General features: G+C 42.4%; 2 long non-coding RNA genes across 4 annotated transcripts in view; one reads left to right on the top strand and one right to left on the bottom strand.

The window, feature by feature from the left end:
• The first annotated feature begins 2,698 nt into the window (after positions 1–2,698).
• LOC126526636 (uncharacterized) lies at positions 2,699–6,110 on the top strand. The gene is made up of 3 exons (XR_008611503.2): positions 2,699–3,189; positions 5,304–5,365; positions 6,045–6,110. It is a non-coding gene; the product is annotated as an uncharacterized lncRNA (long non-coding RNA).
• Positions 6,111–9,607: 3,497 nt separating this feature from the next.
• Positions 9,608–17,255, bottom strand: part of LOC140219770 (uncharacterized) — a 43,034-nt gene continuing 35,386 nt past the window's right edge. Inside the window, exons 1-2 of one of the 3 annotated variants that reach the window (XR_011895947.1) lie at positions 9,991–11,986; positions 9,608–9,891 (exon numbers count right to left, since the gene is read on the bottom strand). This is a non-coding gene — a long non-coding RNA (uncharacterized lncRNA). Of the gene's footprint in view, positions 9,892–9,990; positions 11,987–17,255 lie in introns of those variants that run through there. The other 2 variants (XR_011895948.1, XR_011895949.1) reach the window with 2 other exon arrangements.

Genomic DNA, 17,255 nt, shown 5'->3' with positions numbered 1-17,255 from the left:
ACCTCTTGAAGTACAAACCGCGTCATAAATCCAGTGTACATACAGCGTAAAACAAAGGATGTAAGCAACAAACAGCACTGATAACCCTGACTTCTAACTGAATTTACCTGCCATGGTTGCTTAGTGGCTATGGTGTTGGGCTCCTAAGCACGAGGTCGCGGGATCAAATCCTGGCCACGGCAGCCACATTTCAATGGGGGAAAAATGCGAAAACGCCTGTGTACTTAGATTTAGGTGTATCTTAAAGAAACCCAGGTGCTCCAAATTTCCAGAGTTGCCCACTACAACATGCCTCATAATCACATCGTGGTTTTGGCACCTAAAAACAGCGCAATTGAATTTTTTTCTAATTTAATGTATAATTCGCAGAAGGAACAGTTGTGCAGAAGGAACTACTGTGCAGTGTACCACCAAAACCAAAATGTACAGAAGCAACTTTGTCCCTAAGTCATGCTACATGGAACCACTGATTCTTTGTCCTATTAAAGGCCAATGTCATATTCACATTTCTTTTATAGTGAGACCAATTGATGGCATACTTATACATTGTCTTATTGCGCCATCTGGGCTACCTGAATCATTTCTCTTGTTGTCCTCTTGCCATTACTGCATAAATTACTGAGATCAAATGCTCTTCTATCATGCACCTTGCATTTTTATGTTCACACAGCCAGCTGTTTCCAGCTTTGCCCAACAGTATTTGCTGCACAAAAGCAGGATCTTGTACAACATGGTTTGCCGTCCGTGTAATGTACGACATATTACTTCTAATTTTGGCAGCTGCATAGACATTATGGCTTTCTGTTCTTTTTTTTTGTGATGTCTTAGCATTAGAGCGCTCATGAGAAGGAAAACCCATCTGTCACCTTGTGTACAGCAAGAAAGGGGAAAAACTGGAGAGGAGGACGATGCAGTTGCGAACTGAGGAGGCACCTGATGGGACAGGAGAAAGTGTGCCATGGGGATGGGAGCACAGATTCAGCGTGGCTGGAGGGGAAAGGAGGAAGCATGCGTCATACATCATTTGCTCCTGATCCAGGAGAGCCCTCCGCCACCAATGAAAGAAAAGGTGGGGTGCTGATGCAGCATGCTGACGTGCCGCACTTTCAGATAGTCGTGCTAGTGGCTCCGTTTGTGTTCTATGTACTCTATCATTAAAGCTAATGTTGGATGCAGCATCTACTATGAATGATCCTGTACAAGAGTGTTGACTGCTATGCAATGAAGAGGCTATCATGTCTCATCATTTCCCGTAAAACTGGAATCTTCAACATTTTAAGCCTTTGCATGAATCTTCAAAACAGAAATAAAAAATATATATACTGCGCCTTTCCGGAAGTGACCGGGCATTCAGTCTCCTCCACCCCTAGTTTGAACCATTTGTTAATGCCACTTGGCGAGATTGTTGCTATGGCACAACTGCACAATCTTTTCATGAAGCAATTTGCAGTGGGCTGAATTGTAGGGCAGAATTTGTTTCTTTTTTTCCCATGTGTTTCATATCTCTAACTCAGATGATTTCTGGTGATTTGAAGCTTCAGATGTAAATGCTTAATTGCATTTTCAACATGCTCATCATGCATTGCCTGAGAGCGAAACAAGACATGTTAGAATGTGCTTAATAGTTCCAACACACATTTTTCTGCCAGCTTAGTATCAGTCTCTAGCAACCTTGTATTTACCTACGTGTATAGATATATTAGTACCAAAAAAATTTTTCACCTGTGGGATTAGCTTCTCAAATTTCAAGTTCAATTTACAGGCGAATGAGAAAATTGAGTTTATTGCACGATCCCTGGTCCATATACTTCTTGCTCATGGGCATAGGTCAAGGTATACATTTCGGGACCCGTTCTAGTGGCTCAGAGGATGTCCAATGTTCCTGCTGGCTAAGAGGTTGCAGCTTCGATTATGGCCATGGTAGCTGCAGGGGATGGAATGCAAAGATGCTTGAATAACATGCTTTGGGTGCATGTTAACCTCAGATGGGCAAAATTAATCCGTAATCACCCATTATAGCATTCCACTGGGCATTTGCAGGATTTCAAATCCCCTAATTTAATTTTGAAATGATTGAAGAAGAGATGGAGCTATCTTGCATTATGTGCCATGGATTGTTTTGATTGTCCCCACTTTTTATATAAAGAGATGAAAATCATGTTTTTTTTTCTGTGAAATAAGGGAATCACTGGTTTTCTGTCCTGTGATCAGGTGAAAAATTTCCTCTGTACATTTTAATTATAGTCTCTCATTGCGCACTAGGTACAATAGTGAACGAAAAGGTATATTTTGCATTTTGGTTCCAGTGCGTTGAATTCCTAAGAATCTTGGTGCTGCTTTATGCCATACCACTAGCCTAGGGCAATTTTCTCTTAACATGCACTGCACGTTGCACTATTCACACTCCACAGCTCACCCACTGTGCACAAAACTTGCATGTTCTGAGAATGTATTTAATTCCATGTTTATTTTCCTGAAATTGCCCATACGTGCACTTTAACTAATGTGAAGCAAATAACATAGTATTGAAAACAAAAGAATGGAAGAAAACAAGAGGCTTAATATGTATAAGTGTTGTAACAGGCTATTCCAATATTATTACTAATGAGTGAAATGCGACAAAAAATTCAGCAAAAAGAAAAGGTAATAAAATATACAACACACTGTTTTGCAACATACCACATTTTGGCATAATCAAGAGCCCTTACAGCTTCATTAAAATCCTCTACCATTGTATTGGGCAGCTTGTTCCAGAGCCTTACTGACTATTACAAAGGTGAAAATTTAAAAAATTTATCACAAGCAAACCATACACATCAACCAGTATGTCAGTATATGTCTGCACTCGCAAGAAATTGTAATGGTAGGTGGAGAAGTTAGCTGAGCAGACTTGGCATGCTATTGCCAAGTTGTTGGCAATAGCCAAGTAGTTGGCATGTTTATATACCAAGAGATCAAAAGAAGAGAGGAAGGGAAAACATGCACATGCATCCACTCGCACACAAACGAAGGAAGGGCAAGCAGTGAGTACTACGAAATGAACAAATTCGAAGTTGAATCTGTACGCCACTGTCAATAAACAAAATGTTACCCATCTCTGAACAGGGCTGAAGAAACAGAGGGCTGAAGGCAAGCTCCTGATCTAGCCACACACCCGCATTCCCTAGTACTCCGCAACCCGTACTGCAGGTAATCATAGCTACGTTGGGTTTTGACAAATTGGGTAACCAGTGGTGCCAGCTACAACATTATTTATTCTGGAGAGCAATAAGTAGCACTTGCACAGAGAGTGTTCACTTTCTAAAAACATAGTAAATAGCCTTGCCTTGTTTGCGATAGTTGGGCATGGGTCACTCATAGGTTGTGGCAAGTATTCATCGAATCCAGTCATGGCCAAAGTCAGGGAGCCAGTGTCTCTTCCGCAGAGAGAGATACTTTCCTTAACTCTAAAGTCTGGGGAAGGACAGTACGCATTGCGAGAGTGACAGGGAAACCAGAAGACGAGTGTATTACGCAATTGTCATGCTGCCTGCTGGATCTCGACGCGGGAGGAAATGGGCAGAGGCACCACTTCTTGCCCAAACCTATGGCATGGCCTAGTGTATGGCATCAAGGCAGAAGCCTTATTCCAAAAACACGTTTTTTTACCCCGCTGCACCTGTTCAATGCTGGCGCACATAGTCCTGGTCTCTGTCTCCCGTTACTTTTCAGATTGCTGCTGAAAAGTGCACCTGTATTCAGAGGATATTAACAATTAAAAGGTGTAGTCTCATCTGAGGCTACTATTTTACTGTTGCAGCACAGCATTAAAGATGTCTATCTGTGTGACTTATTTATGTCTTGCATAAGGGTGTGTTCAGATAACTTAAGCCAGCCACATATGGCGACAATCTTTAATTTTGATTTCAAAAAGTGTATTTTACCACCCTAGTGTTCAGGACAACGAAAAGAATCTTAGCTCTGCAAGAAAAAAAATTTATTTCACAAACAAATAGATGAACTTCTGGTGGAGAAAGGCCAAGTCTTTAAACAGGCACTGGGAGGATGAAATCTCATTTCCATTAGTGTCTTTTTACTTCACTTCGGTGCCGCAAGTTCCACTGCACACTCTCTCTCATTCATAAAGTGATAGCTCTGCATTCAACAGAGTAAACTGTTCTTGGATGCTCTCCACATGCAAGAGATGCACTTTATTGCTTGATATCAGGAGCAGGCCCTCTAAAACCCCGTGACAATGCCCCACCATTCTTCTCTCACTGCACCCATGCACTGTTTTGCGACCCCTGCCCAGGAATGTTCCAAAGCTCTCAATCATAAATTTTCTGTTTAGGCGATCTTCGAGCCATCATGAAGTGTTCTGGTGTCTTAAAGGAAAAGAACCTGCATCAAGCACCTACAAACACTATGTCACAGCAGTGGTGGCATTTATTCAGTCACACTACTTGCTTTGTAAATGCACTAGCAAACAAATATAGGAACATGTTTTTCCAGATTGCGTAATTATGTCAATACATGTAATTTTGTAAAATTAAGGAAAGCTTTTCTTTTTGAAAAAAGGTATTTAACATACCACTAATTCAAACATGCTGAACATGGAGCACTTGTGAATTTTCACCTCCGACAAGAGCAAATGTATTTTCCTCAAACTTGATGGCTCTTATGGCAACAGGCTGGAAAAATTTTAAGGCATCTTCTTTGTACATGTGGAAGCAAAAATCTGAACTTTCGTCAATCTTTTTCAATGTTTCCTTTTTGTGATTATTTTATTCTTCATGTGGTAATCAGTTAATATTCTTAAAACTCTAGCGACAGCACTTCTTTCTTTAGGGGCTAACAAAATGCAGGTTCAGCAAAATTTGCAAAAAGCACTTGTGACTGACTGGGCACTCCTGCGTTCTTTTCTACTTTATTTTGTGAAGACATTATTGTTTTTCATAAAACTATTATTATGTAAGTTTTCTCGGTTATGAGGCACAAAAAATTCATTTTAATCATCAAAATTAAGAATGCTCCTAGGACAAGTCCGGCCAAACTTGTCAACACACCCATAATTATTCTCAAGGCAAAAACAAGTCACTGTCAGGCCAATGTTTAGCTGTTTGCCTTGCCCAGCAGATATATGTGGTAATCTGTGTGTATGTTCCTGTACACTGTCCATTTGACAAACCTGTAAAAAGATATATAATGTGCACTTCACACAAAAGCCCATTCTGGTGTAATTCCACTGAATGAAATGCATAGCATGGTTAGAAAGAAGGAAAGAACTGTGCCACCCGGTACTGTTTAATACTTGAGTTTTGCAGTTTTTCTCTACCAGATGACAGTGAGCCCTAGACGTGATCCACGCACCTACTCAACAAGGCAGGTATGACGTAGTTGCATGACTTGTATGACTTGCATGACTCTCCTTTAAAATGTTCAATACACTGTGCAACCTGTATGCGGCTGTACTTGTTATGCTTGGTTTGAAAAACATTGAGCAGACACAGACACATCAGAGTGGCGAGTTTAGGTCATGTGATCAGACTCCAGTGAACAATTACGGTGGCTCATGCATACAGCCATTCTTACAAAGGCAGCTTTTGCCTGTGGCAAGCAGTCACCTGTGGCTCCTTTGCTCATGTCCATATAGCTTTCAAAATGTCCCTCTTGCCACACTACCTGCTGTTTAATGGACATCTTGTCAACTACAAGGCTCCACATATTTTGATGGTCTCGCTTGCTATTCTTTGAGCAACTTAAGCGCACTTACACCCTCCTTGGAAAATCCTGCTTTTCTATTACCGCTATTGTCCAATTGCCTAAAGTTCAAGGATGTGGCAAACATGCATCAAACACTTTCCTCGTGTACCTGTATGCCTGTTCAGAGTAAAGTTTAAAGTAAGAGCAAAATATCTCTGCTTAAGCAAGCAGTCTGTTGGTGTTTGTTCTCTTGTCTGCTTACCCATTCGTTGTTGCAAAAACAACTGATTTGCAGCACCAAGAATATCAAGCACAAAAACCTGCTCTCTGAATAAAATATATTGTGTGTTTTGTCTTTTCAGAACGGATTTCAGTTTAGCATTCTCTTTTTGAAAATGCCACCTTGACTGCTGCAGACTTTTCATCTCCTTTCTTTGCTTTTGCTGCTTAGAAGCAAGTCTTGCTGCACGAGCTTGCAAGGAAGCCTTCTCAGGGGTGTCGACCTACGATGTAAAACCAAGTGAAAAAAGAAATGCTAACTTGTCAGTCAGTATGCTTTCATATCTGTGCAAATTTAAACTTCTGTTAATGCTATAAATAAGCCAGGGGACATATTGGGCTGCATTCTTCTCTTTGGGACCTCGAAAGAAAATTCGCCAACCAAAGGTGGGGAGGGGGGCCACCGACAATAAAATGATGAAATCACTCTTTTTTTGGCTCACAGAAATGTGAGACTGAATGGCTGCCAGTACAGCTATTAGCCGTCTCAATGTTTGTACTGTGACCGGAGACTCCGCGTGCGCGCGTGTATATTTAAGGACCGCATGCTAGGTTCCGTTACAGTGGCCCCTTTCGACTCTTGATATGCTTCACCATCATTTGTGTATTCTATCAAGTGCTGCAAAGCTGACCTAAAAGACCCGGCTGTTATGCAACACCTATTACACCTTTGTCTCACACACATGCTCTTCAATGAATGTCTCCATCTGAAACGAATTTGGCTACTTAGGCCTACACACAAATGTCTCGAATTTAAATGGCACTTCAGCTAGCTAGCTTTCTAGTGCACAATGGCAATTATGACACGGCTGTGCTGCATGATACTCCTTTTTGCATTGGGGTCGGGGCAGATATTTGGGAAATTTATGGCCGTGTTTGTACAACTGGAGAATTGGTTGGAATTCAGGAGTCCCCCAGGCACATTGGGAGAGTTGGCAGGTAAGATGTTAATTGGTACTTCAAACTTTTCCAGCTATGACAATTCCCTACAATTATATCATAATCCTGCTTAAAAGAACACCGCACTATCACAGTTACCACTTTATCCACATCAAAGCACAGCCCGTTTAAGCTTTTAATATTCCATGTTCATGCGGATAAGTACACCACGTCTAGTTAGTATGCATTATTTGAAATAAAACTATTTTTTTTCATACACATCACTGTCTTCTGTTAGTGTACTATACTGAACTAACGTAATAGTTCTGCAAAAACCCGCAAGGTGGAGAGAAGTAATTCATTAAGGGAAAAATGACACATCCACCCAATCATAGCAACTGCTACAAAGGAAACCCATACGGGTTCCTCCAAAGAAAAGCCTCGTAGTTGAAGAAAATTCGACCTGGTTCGTGACTCGGACGCGGGACCACCGCCTTTCTGAAGCAGCCACTCTACCATCTGGGCTAACCAGGCAGCTAGCAGATGGCAGGGCGAAGTCGAATTTGTTGACAACTCGATGCAAAGGCAATTTGACTTTGCCCTGCCATCTGCTAGCTGCCTGGTTAGCTCAGATGTTAGAGTGGCTGCCCCGGAAAGGCGGTGATCCCGGGTTCGAGTCCTGGACCAGGACGAGCTTTGTATTGAATTGCCTCACAGTAAATATTCCCATGTTGCGTGTTGGCACATTGTAAGAAAATACTCAAGACTAGCATGTCATATCATAACAGGTTACACTACTCGCACTAACACAATAAATGCACTACACTAGTCATCATGTGGGCCACGAACCTCAAGGTAGCACCGTGGCTGAAAATGAGGAAGTTTGCTGGAAACACCAGTACTTTACAGTATTTTACCTATTATTAATCTCCAAAAGCATGATCGTACTATGAAAACTTCATCCTAAGTTTAGTTCTTGAAAAAGAAAAGAAAGAAAATTGAAATGCCAGTAAAACATCAGAAAGCAGTTGTGTATTTAAAACAGTTCTGCAAGCTTGTTTATATGACCTTGCCAGAATACCAACCACACTTACTCGTGCCTGCTAACTATAATTGGTAACAGCGACCTATAGATTTAGTAAAATGGACTGAACACCAGTTTTTGTGGAACTCATTTTTTAAAAATGCAATGGAAAGCTTACCGGTCAGTGTATCCAACCATACAGATGTAACGTGGAAAATGCTGTGGAAAATTCTTGATATAATTTTTTTTTATCTGGGAACCTGCCAGAAACAGTGATAGGTGGGCATAATAGAACTTATACGCTGGCATTGGTGGAAAGCAGACAAGTGCAGCCCTAGATCTAAGGAGGAGGAGGAATAAACTATTTTAGGACAGCAGATTTCAGACCTAGGCCTCTCTACCTAGATGATGGCCTCGAGCCCCTGGACCATGGCGGCATCTTCGGCCTGCTGGATTCGCTTAAGTTGGTCTTCCGGTGCAAAACTGAGCTACGCGGTCTTCCACTGCTTTCTGGTCTTGTGTATTTTATTCTGCGTGGGCATCTGAGTATAAGCCTAAACCATATGGTGTAGGTCTGCCCTTTCTTGACAGAATCTACATCAATTCGTGTAAAGGTCCGGGTAGTAGCAGTGGTAGGCCATTGGGTTTGAATATGTATCTGTTTTTAAGAGGCGCCATGCCGTTGCTTGCCGTCTACTTAGCGAGGATTGTGCTGGGAGGAAATGGGCCCTTCCCAATTTATAGTGTTTATAGCTGTAAGAAAGTAATCTTTGTGTAGAGCCAATGCTCTTGCTGTTCATGTTTTCAGAAGTGTTGAAGTATTTCTACAATAATAGGTACATCCTTTTATGGTTTCCCATCCAACTGCTTTCATCATGTACAAGTGAAAGCTTTTTCATTTTATTTAATCAAGCTAACCTGAGTAGTATGCCAGTAGTGCTATTACTCTAGTGCTGCCAGCCATCTGTGGCACAGTACTCGGGGTATTCAGCTGCAAACTCCTGCTCATACAAAAACACTCACGTTCGCCACCATGCAGTGAGGAACATCAGCACTCTGCCCTTCCACTCGTTGCCCTGAAGGCAGCGCCGCTTGTTAGTATGAACTTTTTATTTACTTCCTAATATGCATACAATAAAGCAGGAACATATATGTAATATAAAGGCTGCAATATTAAGCAATAAGTATGCTGCTCTTTATAACAGGTGACTTACACAGTGACCTCATGGACTAAATCTCAAGTAAAAAGCTTTCATGGCCAGTTTTTTGCAACTTTCTGTGCCAATTCAAAACTATCAATCCTACTTGAACTACAAACAGCATGCTTGGTTCTATCACTATAAATGGCGGTCTTTTCATTTCCACTAACATCTTGTGACATGTTAAGTAAGTGTACGACGTGGCTTGTTGCGTCAGGTGTGCTGTCACATTGGCCAACTGTATGAGGAAGCTGGGAGGTTCCAAGCTTGAGAGTATTAGTTATAGTAATGGAAAGAATGTCATATAGCAATAATTCATTACAATTGAACCTTGTTATATGAAACAATGATAAATGGAATTATTGCTTAAATAACAGGTGGTGAATCACCAAGAGAATTACATGTATATGAAACTTAGGTTGAATAAGCTCATGGTCACCTTAAGCATTGGATTTATCAAAAATTACTTGCGCCATTGGTGCACAATTCTGCTGCCTTCAATTCTCTTGTGATTCTGACCAAGCTAAAAAAATGACAGAACAACTTCAATGTTACTAAACCATTGTATTCTGGCTATAATACTCTAAGCTGGGTTCGCTTCATACATGACTTCTGATCACAACATTGAAACCACAGACATAACTAGAAAGTCCTGGGTATGTTTGCACAGTCTTCTTTTACAGACGAGGTGCGTTTACCTCCTAGTGTCAACTCCCATTGAAGACCAGCAGTTAGGACACATGGACCTGTGACAGAGAAGCTGCCGGATGGATCTTGGACAGCGATGCTAGCCTGTACTTCCCTATCTTCTCCATTATCCATGGCACCCTGGTATGAAGAGCATGTGTTAGCCATTTATGCTTGAACCACTTTTTCCTGAAAACAGTTAACAAAATGTTTTGCATGGAACAAAGAAGGTATGTCCACCTGCACAAGTAGTGGCTCATAGGGAAGGCTGGCACATAGGCTGGAGGGATCAAGGTAGGACATGTTGATCTGGACTGCACTATTAACTCGAAGTCTATGGTAGCCTGAAAGCAAGAGTGCTTATGCTAATTTTCTGTTTGCCCTACGACATAGAATACACTGCCTACTTAAAGTACTCGGTAAAGCTGTTGAACAAGTCCAACTTAGGAGGAATTGTAGAAGCCAGGTAACCTGGGAAAGTTGGTATGATTTCACTGAGAGGGAAAATTAATTTGCACCCATTCAAATCCGAACCACTGGAGGCACCACCACCTAAGCCAGAGAACCAGGGGTAGAGAGGCTGGCCAAGACTGCTTTCATCAAAACTCGTAGTAACATGATGGGAAGACGTCTGCCAGCCAATAACCGCTTCAACCAAAACTGTGCAGCATAATGTGGACAAAGCAAGACATAAAAGCTATAGAGACAAGCCCACGATAACTATGCTCATCCCTGTAATGTTGTTTTCCTTTTTCGACGATGCATGGCACAGTTTTACTTCAAACTAATGTTTACAAAATGGCCTGATACTGTTATATTGTGGAGTAACTGTTTATTCCATCACATAGTCAGCAAGATCATTACAACAGTCAAGTGAAATGTTTACCTCTGCAAGCAGCAACAAGCTTTCAGCACAAGCTTGCATGGGCTGTGAATATGCACAGAGTAAGTGTACGACATGGCTTGTTGCGTCAGGTGTGCTGTCACATTGGCCAACTGTATGAGGAAGCTGGGAGGTTCCAAGCTTGAGAGTATTAGTTATAGTAATGGAAAGAATGTCATATAGCAATAATTCATTACAATTGAACCTTGTTATATGAAACAATGATAAATGGAATTATTGCTTAAATAACAGGTGGTGAATCACCAAGAGAATTACATGTATATGAAACTTCATACATCAAACTTGTTCTGACATTAAATGGATATATTGAACTCCGCAGCATCGGACATTGGGACACATATTAAAGGCTTCACTGCAGTACATCAGCAGAACCTAGGACTTACAAACATAGGACCTACAAATTCTGCATGGGCTAAAGGATAGAAGGCGCTGCTCTGAATGTATCTATGTAGTCAAACGCCTTTTTAACAAAGTGCTCGCACCTTCAAAATCCTTCGTTACGCAGGTCACGTTGTGCAAAAGGTTGCGCAGCTCACTGTTCACAATAGCTAAGCACTTTCAACAAAAGAAAATCTTTAACAAGAATTCAAGAAAGACTTAACGAGATAGGCTGATAATTTTTCTCCGCACAATATCCCTAACAGCATGTTCTACTGTAGCCACCCTATGCTCCATTGAGGTTCCCAGCTTGCTCTCCAACCAAATGCAGGAGCCATGCAAGGCAAAGCCCTCGATTGTCTAGTGCCACTAAGCCTCCCTTGCTGTCAAAATTTTTGGTCGCCTTCATTGACATTCGTGGCCTTTCCATGCATTCGTCAGCCGTTGATGCGTTACAACAAGTAGCATACGAGTTGAGTGAATCCTGGAGCAGGGCAACAGGACTAGTAATATCAGCACGCTCTTCAAATACGCTGCTGTTAGCACTAGCGCACAGCCTACCCTGGTGAAATCTTCACAGGGCAGTGGCGGCGCTGGTGTGGCATTCGTTTTATAAACATAAATCAGCCGCCAGGGACGCATAAGTTTCTTTGTTGTACAGGCAAATTCATTGTGGTCTTCATTGTAGAGCTGTTCGACTGTAATCTAGTGCTTATGCTGATGCTACTTGCTGCATGCAGCGGTTCGTTTTCCTCACATGATAGTGTGTGACGCTGTTGTATCTCGGCTTTTGGACTTTAAAACTAGCAAGCATCTAAAACATGCTGCATAATAGACACTTTTAGTTTAGTGTACGCTATAAAATAGTGGGTCATCACTGCGCATGCGCAGAACGCTAAACGACCTATCGCGTATAGTGTACGCACTCTATTTCTCAGATTTAGCGTTAGCGTGTTTGCGGCTGCCCACTTCGAATTGAATTTGGTGTTGCTTTTGTAAAATGCACTTTGTTCTTAGCAAATGACTGTGTAAATGGCTTTCGCTTAGTCTCAGGCTGCTTCGACGACAGAGTATTCTGGATAACCGTGTGGTGTTTTTGAGACCGCTTCTCATTTCGAACGAGTCGAAGCCTAATGAAAGAAACATTCGACATGTTAGCACCACCTATAGCTACAGTCGGGAGATAGCCGCAATGACGGCACATGGCCTCTGAGATCCGAACATCTCACAGGCCAACTAAACTAAAACAATGTGCGCTGCTTAGCATACGCTATACTATAGCATATAGCGTACGCCAAATTAAAACTGTCTAATGTGAGACCCATAAGTTAGCTTCATCCCAATACAGTAGTGTTACACATTCAACCACGCACTTAGCATTGTGATGAAGTATACCAACAGTGGGAAAGGGTCAGAGACACTGGACATAGCAATGTTACGCAGTCAAGCATACCATAGCGGTGAAGCATACTGAAAGTGGAAAAAGACAAAATTACATGCAGAATATCCTGTGGGATTTATCTAAATGATGCATAAGCATTTGCTACTGATCACCTACTGTTTTGTCGTCATATGCTGCTGTGTTTCATATAATTGCGAGAAATGCCACGAAAAAATCATAAAATGGAGAAGCGCAGTTGCAACACTGAAATGTTAAACTGAGACCATCATGAGTATGAAGCAGAGGCCAGTAGTAGCACTGTTCACTCCTTTTATATCATGGTGAGTTTGGATGATGTTGCTGCTTCGTGGAAGATGAGCATTGGCCAATGCGTGCTGTTCTACGTGACGTAATTGAACAGTGTCAAGTTAGGTAGACGTCATGATGGATGGACATACGAGGGTTGATCCAGAAATAAGGTTCCCATCAATTTTAGAAAGAGACAGCACTGTTTATTCTCATAGCAATTTACATTATTGGAAAGATGAAACTTACATAATCGCCATCTTTTTCTACGCATTTTTGTATACAGTGCTCCAATTTCTGTATCCCAGCGTCGTAGAAGTCTGCCGCCGACCCATTGATTAAGCGTTTCACCTCTTCGACTTCTTCATCGCTTCGGAAGCGTTGGCCACTCAAATGTTCCTTTAGCTTGGGGAACAAGTGATAATCACTAGGCGCGAGGTCCGGACTGTACGGTGGGTGAGGCGTGACAGTCGAGCCAAAGTTTGTCAAACGTTCCCGGGTTTGACGGGAGACGTCAGGTCGGGCGTTGTCGTGAAGCAGTGTTACAGTGGCTGCCAGTCGTCCTCGCCGGCGGTTCTGGATAGCTTGCCTGAGTTTTCATAGTGTTGCACAATAACTCGCAGAGTTGATTGTTGTCCCACGTTCCATTAAATCGATCAGCAGTACTTCCTTACGATCGCAAAAAACAGTGGCCATGACTTTGCCAGCAGGAGTTTGAACTTCTTTGCGACTGGTGACTCGGGGTGACGCCACTCTTTGGATTTTTGTTTCATATCAGGATTTTTGTTTCATTCGTTTCCCATAAAAATGGAGCCCAACAATCCTTCCTTATCTTCTTGACAATTTTGAAGAAACTGGCCAGCACAGTCAAGGCGTTTCTCCTTGTAGTCTGATGTCAATAGCCGCGGCATCCATTGAGCACAACACTTATGATACTCCAATTTTTCAGTCAAAGCTCTTTCTACTGTACCGTAAGAACTCCCAGGAATCTGAGCAACAAGTTCACAGATGTTGATCCTCCTCTTCTGAAGCACTTTGCATTGGGCCATCTTGATAACCGAAACTGACGGTCATCCACTCCGTTCATCATCGTGGACTTTCTTTCAACTGGCACTAAACTCCCTGAACCACTTTCGGACGTGTTGAATGGACATGCACTTGACGCCATACACCTCTGTCAACTGATGATGAATATCCATGGGTGGAGTCACTTTGGCGTGCAAAAAGTGAATTACGGAACGAATCTCGTACTTGGCGGGATCAACAATGGGAACCTCCATATCGGACGGGTGCTGGGCCAAGAATGAGCGGTGCAGCGAGGCAAAGTGCGGCTGGGGGGAATAGAGAGTGGGGGAACAGCCGCGTGCATCAGTGTTGCCGAATTTCACCTCACACCTTCCAGTGTGGCTGGAGCTCTTTGGGAACCTTATTGCTCGATGAACCCTCGCAGAAAGCGAGGCAACAACCATTCTATATGCAGATGATACCAACCTCTTCGTCTCTGGTCTGGAGGCTTGCAATGTCATTCCTAAAGCGAACGCGCTCCTTTCCACTTCATTGGGATGGTCCAGCCACAACGGCCTTAACATCATTATTTCTTTCCAGAAAAGTTGAAATTACAAATTTACCAGGCACTATTTGCGTCTCACATTAACTACTGCATGCGTGTGTGGGGCACCACTGTGAACACTAACACACACAAGCTTTTTCTTCAGAAACGTGCACGTCAAATTATTGCCAACGTTCCATACCTCCACACAACATCACCACTTTTTACCAAATTTAATGCTATCAAACTGCCAGATGTATATGGCCTTCCTTTACTGCATTCATATTTTTTCCTCTAACAAATTCTCTTCACTTGTAAAGCCACTGTCGGGACTACAGCCAGGATAGATGGATACTTTGTTTAGCGCAAAACAACAGACACAAGAAAGACGACAGGACAAGGTGCTGCGCCTTGTCCTATCGTCTTTCTTGTGTCTGTTCTTTTGCGCTAAACAAAGTATTCATGGATTCGCACCAACTAGCCCGCCAGAATAGATGGCTCGTGCCAAAAAGGCTAAGAATTTATCTAATGCAATCGCTAACCTGTAATGTTCCGTAACTTCCAAATAAGTATGAAAACCAAGGCATTATTAATGTTCATGCCTATATCCGGAAAGAAACGCGAAATAATTTTTGGTCTACAATCGTTCGTTACATGATGCCTGTGTGCGGGAACAAATGTATGGATATCCGTAACTGGAGTTACTAATGCGCTGTTCTATCTCTCTCTTTATATATATATATATATATATATATATATATATATATATATATATATATATATATATATATATATATATATATATATATACACATATATATATACTGTGTTCATGTTAGTTTCGGTTGAGACATAGAGTTGCACTGTCCACCCTCTTTACTATTTTATAACTGTGCAATTACCATTGTTAAGCACGATCTAATATAGTGTGTAGTATATCACTATATATAATATATGATTATATACATGCTTTATTTTCTTCTACACTGACTGCTGTGCTGTCAAGGACGTTCAAGCTGTTTGCAACAGCTTCTCGCTTGAAGAACCCCAACAAATTGTAACAACTTGTTAGAAACAAAGTTCTGGTTATTAGTTGTCTCCGTGCTCGTACTGACAGAAAATGGAACGCACGTGTATAATTAAGGAACTCGTGCTGTGTCCCCTCACAGTGGCCCCTTTGCATTCGTGGTATACTTCACCGCAGTGTATTACGGCAAAGTTGACTTTAAGGAACCAAAATTGGCAACGCTTCTAGACTCGCCTATTTTTTCATCGCCGCGTCTAGCCATAACTGCTATTGTCTAGCCCCAGGGAGCCCAAACAGAAAACGAAGATAGAAATGAACGATAAAGGTAATCTAAAATGACGCAGGAACTAGGCAGCCGCCGTACCTGCAGTTAAATCAAACATTCAAATTTTGACACTTGACGTGCCAAAGCCGAGATCTGATAATGAGTTGGTGTCTGCCATGAAAAAAGGGGTACCTGGCCCATACCGTCATCCGACTCATTCAATGCTAAGGATGTTGTTGAAGGGAGGAACTTGTTCTCATTAAGAACGAGGAGTAGGGGTCTAGCACGACTGAAATGCACACTGAACAGCCGAAAATGTCTGCTTAAACACACTCTGTCCTTACTAGATCCCAAGGCCAGGGAAAGCTGCCATCCAACCTTCATCCAATGAAAGCATTCAAAGTCGTCGAAGTAGCCGCCTTTAAGGGCGAAGGTTAACATACTCTCTTGCACTTTTGTTTCACTGAACACACCGAAACGAGTGAGGCCTCGTAGACAGATGTTGTCACGCTTGACTCAAGCTGGCACGTCTTGGTTCCTGAGCTGACTCTGCAGTTAGCTGCTGAATCTGTCAAACGACCGTGACTATTACCAGAGTATATGGGGGAACGCCATAGAACAAACTTTTCCAGGAGTTTTCTTGCTCCAATTGGTCCCTGAAGGTGACAGCGAACCAGCTAACAATCCTGTGCGCCAAACGTGTCTAGCCTTACTGGCTCCGTAGGGCTACTCGAAGGGGGCGTATTGTTGGCTTCACGAAGCGATTCATTGCAGCGAAGCCAGAAGGTCACTATCCCCGCTGGCCAATCGTAACATCCCCCACCCCTATGCCTCCTGGACTCTTTAGGGTACTTGAACAAAAAAGAGTGTTATGGAAGTTAATATGACCGGTATAAACAGCAGCATCGCAGCAACATGGACTGCTGCGGATGGTGGCACCAGGTGTGCTGACGACGTTCTGATCATAAGCTGGTACTGCTCTTTAGTGCCTTATCCGTCCACGTCAAATTATTATGCGCCGCATGCACCATATCTTGAACACCGTGTTCTCGTACCTTTGCCTTGAAGAGTGGGCCCATATCGTGAAAGCGATCTGCGAAAGGGGCAGGGTGCGGTGTGTGCTGAGAGATTTGTGAGTGCTGCTTCGATCTCGTGGTAGCAACAGGCAGAACAAAGGTAAAGCCACTCGCTGCTGCATGCTCTATCTATATTGTATGCACTTTTCACTTTGTTGAGTGCTTGAAGGCTGTTCACCTCCGCCGTGGGTCGGCCCAGTATTGCACTATCTCTGGGATCGGCCCACATTTTTATCTTGCATGATGGACGTTGGGTAAGCATAGAAATGCTTACACATTTAAGAAAACTTTAACACCTAGAACCAGCCAATTAGTACCATGCCATTATGTTGCAAATACTTTTATTTGAGTAGGTAGAAAGCCATTCTAAACAAATAAAAATTTTGTGGGCTAATGAAAGCAGCTGTGTGCCTAGGCGTCAGAGAGGCAAGAAATTACAACTGCACTAGAACAATTTGCTCTGTCACACAATAAAAGAAGTAAAGGTGAATGTCTTATGTGCATTGCAAATGACATGTGTGCTTTCACAAGCACTATGGCAATATGCACAAGTGTATTACACCCGATAACAACGCAAGAAGCTCGACAAGAGACTGCCGCGAGGCTCTAAACGGCGTCC

The sequence above is a fragment of the Dermacentor andersoni genome, chromosome 8, assembly GCF_023375885.2.
Source record: "Dermacentor andersoni chromosome 8, qqDerAnde1_hic_scaffold, whole genome shotgun sequence".
Lineage (NCBI taxonomy): Eukaryota > Metazoa > Arthropoda > Arachnida > Ixodida > Ixodidae > Dermacentor > Dermacentor andersoni.
Note: the sequence above shows the minus strand (reverse complement) of the source record. Positions and strands in the feature narration are given on the sequence as shown.